The sequence below is a fragment of the Cibotium barometz genome, chromosome 13 (genome assembly GCF_041138505.1).
Source record: "Cibotium barometz isolate CiBa-2024 chromosome 13, ASM4113850v1, whole genome shotgun sequence".
NCBI lineage: Eukaryota > Viridiplantae > Streptophyta > Polypodiopsida > Cyatheales > Cibotiaceae > Cibotium > Cibotium barometz.
In genome coordinates this window covers 3,601,985-3,611,942 of record NC_141058.1, presented here as the reverse complement: position 1 = coordinate 3,611,942, position 9,958 = coordinate 3,601,985, and the positions used below count along the sequence as shown (strand labels likewise).

Here is a 9,958-nt window from a genome sequence, read left to right as displayed (position 1 = left end):
CACCACCCAGCTGTCATCTCTACTACATACGCCCGCCACCCGCAGCTTCCCCCATCATACACACATTGCACACACAAATAGATTTGGGAGCATGCCCTAGAATCAGTGGTATGATGATGAGTGTAGAGAGCTATATAGACACCTTCGGGCCCAGAGAGCATTGGGGACCATTACACAGAGACAGGCGAGCTGACAGATGAGGATCCTCACACGTCGTAAGAGGCGTGCATATGAGGAGGCACAGTACTGGGATATATACCACCTACTTATGAGCAGAGATGCAGCCACTGCATGGCGTAGGATGAGAGAGCCTCGCCCTCGTACCTCGATTGAGGATCCACACACATGGCACTTATATGCAAAGAGCCTCTACCATATCCCTCAGCAGCCACCCATACCACAGCCACAGGAATCCCGCCCTACCACCTCTACTTTCTTTACCGCCTCGATGGTAGAGAGAGCTATCCGCCGGTTACAGCATGGGAGATCGGCTGACCACACATGTATATAGAGGAGCATCTTATTTATGCAGCTGACACACTGGGACCCTTTGTTGCTCACCTCTTTAATAGGGCACTAGTGGAGGGTCTACCAGCAGCTGAGTGGACTATGCACACCATCGTGCCTCTCCACAAAGCGGGAGACATGCTAGACCCCAGCAACTATAGGAGTATCATGATTGGTCATACATTGGCCAAACTTTATGGCGAGTGCTCAAGGCAGAGTTGAGCTCATATGCAGAGAAGGAGGGACTGCGAGCACCAAGGCAAGCTGGATTCCAACGAGCTTTCTCCATTATCGACCATATATTCACTCTGAGATGTTTGATTGACCAGGCTAGGGCGCGGGAGAAGAGATTATACTGCTGCTTTGTGGATTTCCGCAAAGCATTTGACATGGTGCCACGAGAGAGACTCTTCCAGTGCCTACAGTCATTCGGGATCCCATCAGAGATGGTTTGGGGAATCTATGGTTTATATGAGCAGGTCTTTGGGGGCATACGATGCCCCGGGGCTATCTGATGTTATTGCTAGCACCATAGGTGTGAAGCAAGGATGCCCACTCTCTCCTACACTATTTGGGCTATACATCGATGAGGTGGCTGACTTCATTGGTCACGGTGGTGGGAACGGGGTAGACATCTCAGGTACTAGAGTCATTATGCTATATGCAGATGATATTATTCTGGTCTCTGGGTCGCAGATGGGACTACAGCACCATCTGCATGCACTTGATGACTTCTGCACACACAGAGGGGGCTTACAGTGAACCTTGGGAAAACCAAGGCCATGATTTTCCACACCTCAGGGCTGGTTCTCGACGACAGGCCATCTTCACACTAGCAGGAGGATAGGTAGAGGTGGTAGACTCGTGTACCTGGGGATTACATTTACGACTCCGCCAAGAAGATTTACTATGGCACAGGCAGCCAGGGATAGACTCACACGAGGGTATGCAGCTCTGGCCATGCTAGAGAGATAGTGTCACTAGGCACACTTCCAAGAGCCCCGCACAAAGGGGTGGTTGTTCACTAGTCACCCCTACTTTGATGTATGCTGCAGCACTATGGGCACTTGGGCTCGCCACCTCCACATGGTCTCAGATAGAGAGGCTTCAGATTCTTATGCTCTCACGGATGATCCGCAGCAAACCCTCCGTCCCACATGACATTGTCCGGATGGAGTTTGCTGCACCTCCTATGCTAGTAGAGGCCCTCTTCGAGACGATCTGCTTCATACAGAGGATCAGAGATATGCCATCAGATCGACTCTCACATAGAGCTTTTGAGGCGTCCAGGCAGCTCACAGAGAGTGGAGATAGGAGATCATGGTATTCACAGATGATACAGTGGCTCACTGGTCTTGACATGGATCACCTGCCACCTTTCCAGTATGATATACATGCACCACACATCCAGCTCTCTCACAGTGAGAGGAACAGAGTCCTTCGGCAGGATTTATGGCAACGATACACTCAAAAGATTTGGATTACACCCAATCAACCTCTACCACCGAAGATGCTATACTACAGAGATCAATTTATGCGTATCTCAGCGGATGGATTCATACAGAGACCTCGATACATGGATGTGTACATGCCTCACAGTGCCCGAGTGGTGATTGGCCAGCTCAGAGTGTCATCACACCAGCTTGAGATTGAGGCAGGTAGGGCAGCACGGATCCCTAGAGCAGAGAGGATATGCAGACTATGCTAGGAGGAGGTTGAGAGTGAGGAACATTATGTATGCAGATGCAGAGCATATAGTGTCATTAGAGAGAGATACACCACCATCTTCGGTGGACATCCCTCACTCCGCCAGATCATGGAGTCTGCAGACCAGCGCAGATTTGGCCAGTTCTTGCTAGAGACACAACGCCACTGAGAGACACTGCTACGGACTCATACCACTGGGAGAGGTGGGCAATATCTCCAGCTCACTGATTTCTTCCAGAGATCTATCCCAATGCCTATTCTGACACAGGAGGGGGTTACACTTCAGCGCGCTGCGCACCTTCGAGCCAGACGGAGACCGAGAGCACCAGGCTACCAGACTCCCAGACTACAGAGGGAGATCACAAAGACGCGCTCGACATCAGCACCATATCCAGGAGTGGCTAGCTCACTTACACTCACACCTACACTCACACCCGGAGATCATGCTCCGAGGTATTTTTGCCTTGCCATCGCCTATGTATCACATATTACACCCCCATTATGGTACTGGTTGGAGCTAGACAAATCTGCATTGCATTCTTGTATACCCTGCGCATATAGGTTGCATACTGAGCCTCTAGGAGTAGTGCTCCATCCATCACACACCCCGACTAGCTTAGTACTCTCATAGTTAATTTCATGTTCATTTTGTCCTTTTTTTTTTCTAGACATCCAGAAGACATTGACAGTTGTACATTGATTTGTCTCATAGGTCGAGTTTGGCCTCTAGTAGACGTTAATACAGCTTTCTTTCTTTCTTTCTTTATACCCCCAGTATGGTACAGGATGGAGCTAGGTTGCATATCACGATTGTATACTCCATGCATATAGCTTTGCATTCTCCTAGTAGTAGAGCTCCATCCCCTTCACCACTCATTGTACTTATTGCACACCCAGATTCATCTTTTTAGTTCAGTACTTTTTCATTTTGTTGGGATGACAGAGAATACCCCATACAGGTACACCGATTTGTCTCATAGGCCGAGTTCAGTCTTTTGGAAGACGTTAATAAAATCTTTCTTTCTTTCTTTCTTTCTCTCTACACACACACACACACACATAAATATAAATGATTATATTTAATAAATGCATGCATGCATACATACATACATGTACACGATGTACATCTACATCTACATCTGTATTTACATGTATGTATATATATACATGTGTACATATGTATGTATGTGTGTGTGTGTATGCATGCATGCATGTATGTATGTATGTATGTGTATGTAAAGGTATACACATATACATACATACACATATACGTGTGTGTATGTGTATGTAAAGGTATACACATATACATACATATACGTGCGTGTGTGTGTGCGTGCGTGTGTGTGTGTGTGTGTGTGTGTGTGTAACCCACAGTAATGCACCCTAGTGTTTAGTCTTTTAAAGCAATGTTGAACAATTATTGAACCAAAAGTCATTAGGTCAAAAAAGGATAGAATTCAATTAATATAATTGCCCAATCATACAAAGCTTATATGTATAGATAGAGACCTACGATCAATGGAGTTCCAAAAAGCTCTTCCAAAATGGGTTTAGGGTTAAATCCAAAAATATAGGGTGTTTGAGATTTTACAAGTAAATCAAAATAGTGTATTTGAAAGCAGTGAAAGCCATAAAACCATGAAACCAAAAATCTACTATGCTGAAACCATACTGGGCATTGATTATCTAATGCACACCCCCACAAGTGAGCCGACTGCTTACTAGCCACCATCAACAAAAAAAACTTAGGACACAGTCAAATTGTTGGAAGGCAGGTGTCATTGTCTGCCCACACTTAATATCGATGTCCATGCATGCATGACATCAGTAAAGCTTTAGTCAAGGTTTTCTTAATTTAGAGTTTCATTAGTGTAAATTTCTTTTTAAGGGTATAAGGTGAAAAATCTTAAATATAGAGTTTCAAATGTTTTTACATACTCTCCCTTGTATTTTGAACAATTTTCCAAAACAATCTCATCCATTTATTGACACAATTAATATGCAATCTTTTAAAAAATAGTAATAGGGGTCCTTGTTTTATTCTATGGAAGGCCCACATTTTACCTAATAATTTCAAAAAGTGCAAATCTATATTCAAGCAATAAATCATTCTTTTAATCTTCATAGACATAAGACTTTCCAACCAAGCTTAAAAGTTTAAAGAAACCCAAAATTTTATTTTTTTAGCAGGTAAGAAAAATTCAATTACAATTTGGACGGAGTCTCCTTTGAATAAAATTCTATAACTTCTCTTTCCTTTGAAAATAAAAATCAAATACACTTATTTTCCATTTTTTTCTTTTAAAGTTGGAGCTTGGTTACTAATGTCATGCATACCCTAATGCCCATTATCATCCATGGTCGTATACAGTTAATGTAATTAATGGCAGGGGCTAATTTTGTTTTCAGCGCTGGCCTTCAATAATGCAGATGCTCTCTAAATGCCTAACCCTATTTCTTTCAGAGCTAGAAAGAGAAAAAAACCACGACAATGCAGAGGCCCTAAATGCCCTGTATGTATGAGAAAAACAGGTGTAAATTTCTGCGCAGGTCGATAATGCACGAGGGAGCTCAAGCTGCACTCCAAGTTAGTGTGAAAAAGGCATTTTAATGTACCCAATTTTGGGTTATAAAAAGGCCACCGAGATGGTGTGAAAAGAGCTTAACCAAAAATCACCAGATATCCAACCAGTCAAGAATTACTCGTATTCTAAACCTGTATGACCTTTTCTGAAAATTACCTTCAGAGTATGCAAGACAAGTAAGCATTCATTTCAAAGAAATATTTTCACAAAAAGTTCACAAAAGAACCATAGTATGTATGTGTAAAGAAATTTTAAATAAAGCTTTCAAGGAAAATTGCCATTTTTTTCAAGGCTTAACTATTGTGTGTGTGTGTGTGTGTGTGTGTGTGTGTGTGTGTGTGTGTGACCCTCCCCTTACCCAGGCAGAGATATCTACACAAGTGGAGCAATAGGCTTAACTATTGTATGTGTGTGTGACACTCCCCTCACCCAGGCAGAGGTATCTACACAAGTGGAGCAGTAGGCTACAACTTGCCTTGATAGCCTATTGCCCACCAAACTGTATACATAAATTAACCAGGTTTTGTTTTGAAAATTCCCATCCTCTCCTTCCTTGAGATCACCCTTGTGGATGAGATAAGAGAGTGCCAACTCCCTTGGCTTCTTGCCCACTTCACGAGCCATGGACTCAAAGGTCATATCCACCATAGCACAACCGGAGAAGAAACTTGCCTACACAAACTTGAAATAACAACATTTAACTTTAATTGTTTTCTGAATTTAAGATAAAATATTGAAATAAATACCTAGCATAGATTTTTATTCATATCTCAGCAATGAAGACCATTTCCCTTTGTATTATACTCCAAATGGGTGCAATCAGCTGCTGTAAACAGAGCAACCAGCCGGTACAAATGTGGCAGCAAGTAGACAGTTTGCAGGTACACATGGGCAGGTACAGCAGGTACACGTGGGCAACCAGTAGTTTGCAGGTATAGCAGGGCAATCAGCTTTGTTTGTTGCAGGTACAGCAGCTCTTTGGCAGGTACAGCAGCTCTTTGGCAGGTACAGCCAGGTACAGCAGGCGTGGAAGAGACAGGTTCAGCAGGCGTGGAAGAGGCGGGTACAGCCAGCCGGTGAAGAAGCGGATACAACAGCTAAAACTCGCGGCGGGTGCCCGGGGGACTAGGGTCTTTGACACACTTGTTGATACCATCAATGCATATTAAAACATTTAAACATGGCCACAGCCTTAACACATATCCATCATCACTTTGCATAAAACATAAAAGATGGACAAAACATCCACAAATGCTGAAAATGGAGCTTGCACGTGTGACACCGCATAGAGGCCGGAATGGGCCGACCCCCCTTTATTATCCAAGGAGAATAATATCATGTACAAGCTTTGAGGGCCTTACTCTCCCCACGGGAGATGCCGGATTATCCATATACAAATGCCATAACACAACCCAACACGAGGCAACCGAGCCGGAACACAGGCTGTAGAAATGCCGAGCCAACAATATAATCCATATACCTCCGTGTGGGTATTGATTCTTCCCCAAAAACCACGGGTCTTCATGCAATAGAGCTGGTACAACAGGTTCAGCTCTCCATTCAGCCGGTACAATAGATACAGTGGCTGGTACAGCCGGTACAAGGACTGGTACAGCCAGAACAATGGCTAGTACAGTAGGTACAGCAAGTACAGTGGCTGGTATAGCTGGTACAATGGCTGGTACAGTAGGTACAAAATAAGTACAAGGGTTGGTACAGCCAGTACAGTGGCTGGTACAATAGGTACAAGGGCTTGTACAGCCATTACAGTGGCTGGTACAATAAGTACAAGGGCTAGTACAACAAGTACAATGGCTAGAAATCATAATAAATGATTAAATACCCTTGCCTTCAGTATTTCTTCACGATGGAAGCCTGCAAAACAGTCCCCAACAGTCGGTATTCTTCATGGGCAGCCTTCAAGAGAGAGAGAAAGAGAGTAGCCATCATTAGGGCAGCCTATAACGGTGGTAGAGGCTAGTGTGCGGCAAGAGAGCCTCTATTAATGAAGAGAGACGACTCCAATTTATAGATTTGGACCTCCCATGAGCTAAAATGACAAGAGAAGGCTACAATGACAAGTGAAGAGCCACACAATAGCTGAAGTGACAAGTGTGAGGCCACTTGTCTCACTTTGATCCACTTTCTAACAAGTGTCAGGCCACTCGTCTCACTTTGGTCCACTTTCTTGCCACATGTCCCAATCTAAGAGATGGGTCCTTCCATAAACTTTATCTCTAAAAATATCCCAACTGGTAGACATTCTGTCATACGGGTGGCACGAAACTGGTTCCCGTCCATGTGACGCAGCACTGGTCACACACGGGTGGCACTAATCTGACTCCCGTCCATGTGACACCAAAAGACTGGCCCTTTCACATGGGACACTAGCCTGTCCCCATGTGAACATGGCACAAATCTGGCCGCTCTATGGAGTGACAGTCCCATAGAAGTGGCTCCAGAAATGGAGATGGACTAAATGGTGACACAGAGTTTCATCGGGTTTAGGCCTATGTGACCCAAGCTCCCTCCGACATTGAACGACTATGGCACTTACGTTATGGTCATCTACCCTATGCCACACTCTATGAGCTATCTCGAGACAAGTTAGTTGAAGGTATACCCAACCTCAAACTGACAAAGGATGTCTATCAGCCCTGTCAAATGGGTAAGCAACATCGCTCCCCATTCCCACAACATGCTACTCATCATGCTTCGGAAATCCTCAGGTTGATTCATTTCGACTTGAGTAGCCAACCCCCAACCCCTTCTTTGAATGGATCTCTCTACTACATGCTGATTGTTGATGATTATTCAAGGTACATGTGGGTATATTTCCTAAAGCATAAATCCGACACTTTCCAATACTTTTCCACATGGGTTCGGTTAGTCACTAATCAAATGGGCGTCTCAATTGGGATTGCTCGTAGTGACAATGGTGGTGAATTTATCTCCCATCAATTTACTAAGTTCTTACAAGATCAAGGCATTCCACGCCAACTCACCTCCACCAACTCTCCCTCACAAATGGAGTGGTCGAGCGCAAGAACCGAACTGTGATGGATATGCCACGCTCCATGCTTTTTGCAGCTGAGCTACTTGAACGCCTCTGATCAGAATCGATCAACACTGCGGTGTACCTTCTAAACCATTGCCCCACGGTTGCTGTTCCCCACCATAGAACTCCGTTTGAGGCATTTTTTGGCGAAAAGCCAACCGTTTCCCATTTCCGTGTCTTTGGGTGTCGTGCATACACTCACACTCCAAATGAAACAAGGGGCAAGCTTGAGCCAAGGAGTGAGTTGCTCATTTTTGTGGGCTACTCTTCTGAATCAAAGACATACAAAGTTTTTGATCCACGATCAAACAAAGTTTTCGCTTGTCGAGACGTTGTCTTTGATGAGCGAGACTTACTTCGCCTTCCGCTACCCATACCAACTGAACAAGAATCTCAGACTATGCCAAATGAACCCCATCAGTCACCTACAACTTCACCTCTTGAGGAGGCTTCCTCCTCTTGACAACCACTCAAGGACCCTTTACCTCGCATGGTATCAACAAACCATGCGTGATTCTGGCATGCTTCCCCTTGATATCCCTTTGGACGGTCCTCGTCGGTCCACCAGACTCGCTCATCGTGCCTCATTCGCCTCTGTTTTTTCGCAGACTATGTGGCGCATGATGAGCCAACATCGTGGAAAGATGCTATCAAACTTCCATCCTAGAAACAAGCTATGGAACTACAACTCGAAAGCATTGACCGTAATGGCACGTGGTCCCTTTTGTGGATCGCCCTCGTCATAACAAGGTCATTGGAACCAAATGGATCTTCTGCACCAAATTTAAAGCCGATGGTACCTTGGACAAATACAAAGCCCAGCTTGTTGTGCAAGGCTTTCGCCAAAAAGAAGGCATTGATTTCGACGAGACCTTTGCACCAGCTCGAATGACGACAATCCGTCTTTTACTCAATCGGGCTGCTCACCACAAATGGCCAGTCTATCAGATGGATGTTAAGAGTGCCTTTTTAAATGGCATTCTCAAAGAGGAGGTCTACGTTGTGACTAACCTCCGGGTTTCCCGCTCCCCGGCCTTGAGGACGAAGTCTTTCGCTTGCATAAAGCTCTTTATGGGCTTAAGCAAGCACCCCGGGCGTGGTATCATCGCATTGACAAATTTTTTCACAGCCAAGGTTTTCAACCATCTCACTGTGACCCCAATATCTACATTTACACTGATCAAGGGATGGTTTGCTACCTGGTACTATATGTCGATGACGTCATTATTTCAGGTTCACATCAAGCCAAAATGGCTGATTTCATGGCATAGCTCAGACGAACTTTTGAGATGACTGATCTCGGTCTTCTCTCATATTTCCTTGGCATGGAGGTAATCCAACATCCTGATTGTATTTTCGTGTCTCAACAGAAGTACTGTCTCCAACTCATTACTTCCTACTTTCTTGATGGTGCTATCCCAGTGGCTACTCCATTGGATCCCACCGTTAAACTATCAAAGGAAGTAGACTCACCTCCACATGAAGAGCGAGCTTACCGACAAGTGGTTGGGAAACTTATCTGGCTCACAAATTCTTGTCCTGATATCTCCTATTGCATATCCATTTTAAGTCAGTATTTCAATGCTCCTAAGGGGCCACATTGGAGTTCAGCAATGAGGGTTGTTCGCTATCTAGCAAGTACCTACTTGTATACAGTCGTGGGATCACCCTGCGTGGTTACACGGACTCCGACTGGGCAGGTGATCTCGATTCCCGACGATCTCATGGTGGTTATTTGCACTCCCTCACATCTGCCCCTTTCTCTTAGTCTAGCAAAAAGCAAGACACCATTGCAAGTTCTTCCGCAGAACCCGAATACTGGGGCCTCTATGATGCCACCACTGAGGCTATGTATCTTCGTCAGCTTCTTTCCGACATGTGCGTCCCCATTGACACCGCCTCTATCATCTTCGTCGACAGTCAGAGTGCGATTGCCCTTGCTGGCAACCCTATTTTTTCTAGCCGTACCAAGCATGTGGGTGTCCATTTTCATTTTACCAAGGAACAGGTTGAGCAAGGTACCATCCGACTCCAGTACATTCCCACGGCAGACAACCATAGTACATTCCCACGGCAGACAACCATGCAGACATCCTTATGA

General features: G+C 44.9%; 1 pseudogene; it reads left to right on the top strand.

Moving 5' to 3' along the window:
* Positions 1-1,269: 1,269 nt before the first annotated feature.
* LOC147632284 (uncharacterized) lies at positions 1,270-9,958 on the top strand (annotated as a pseudogene).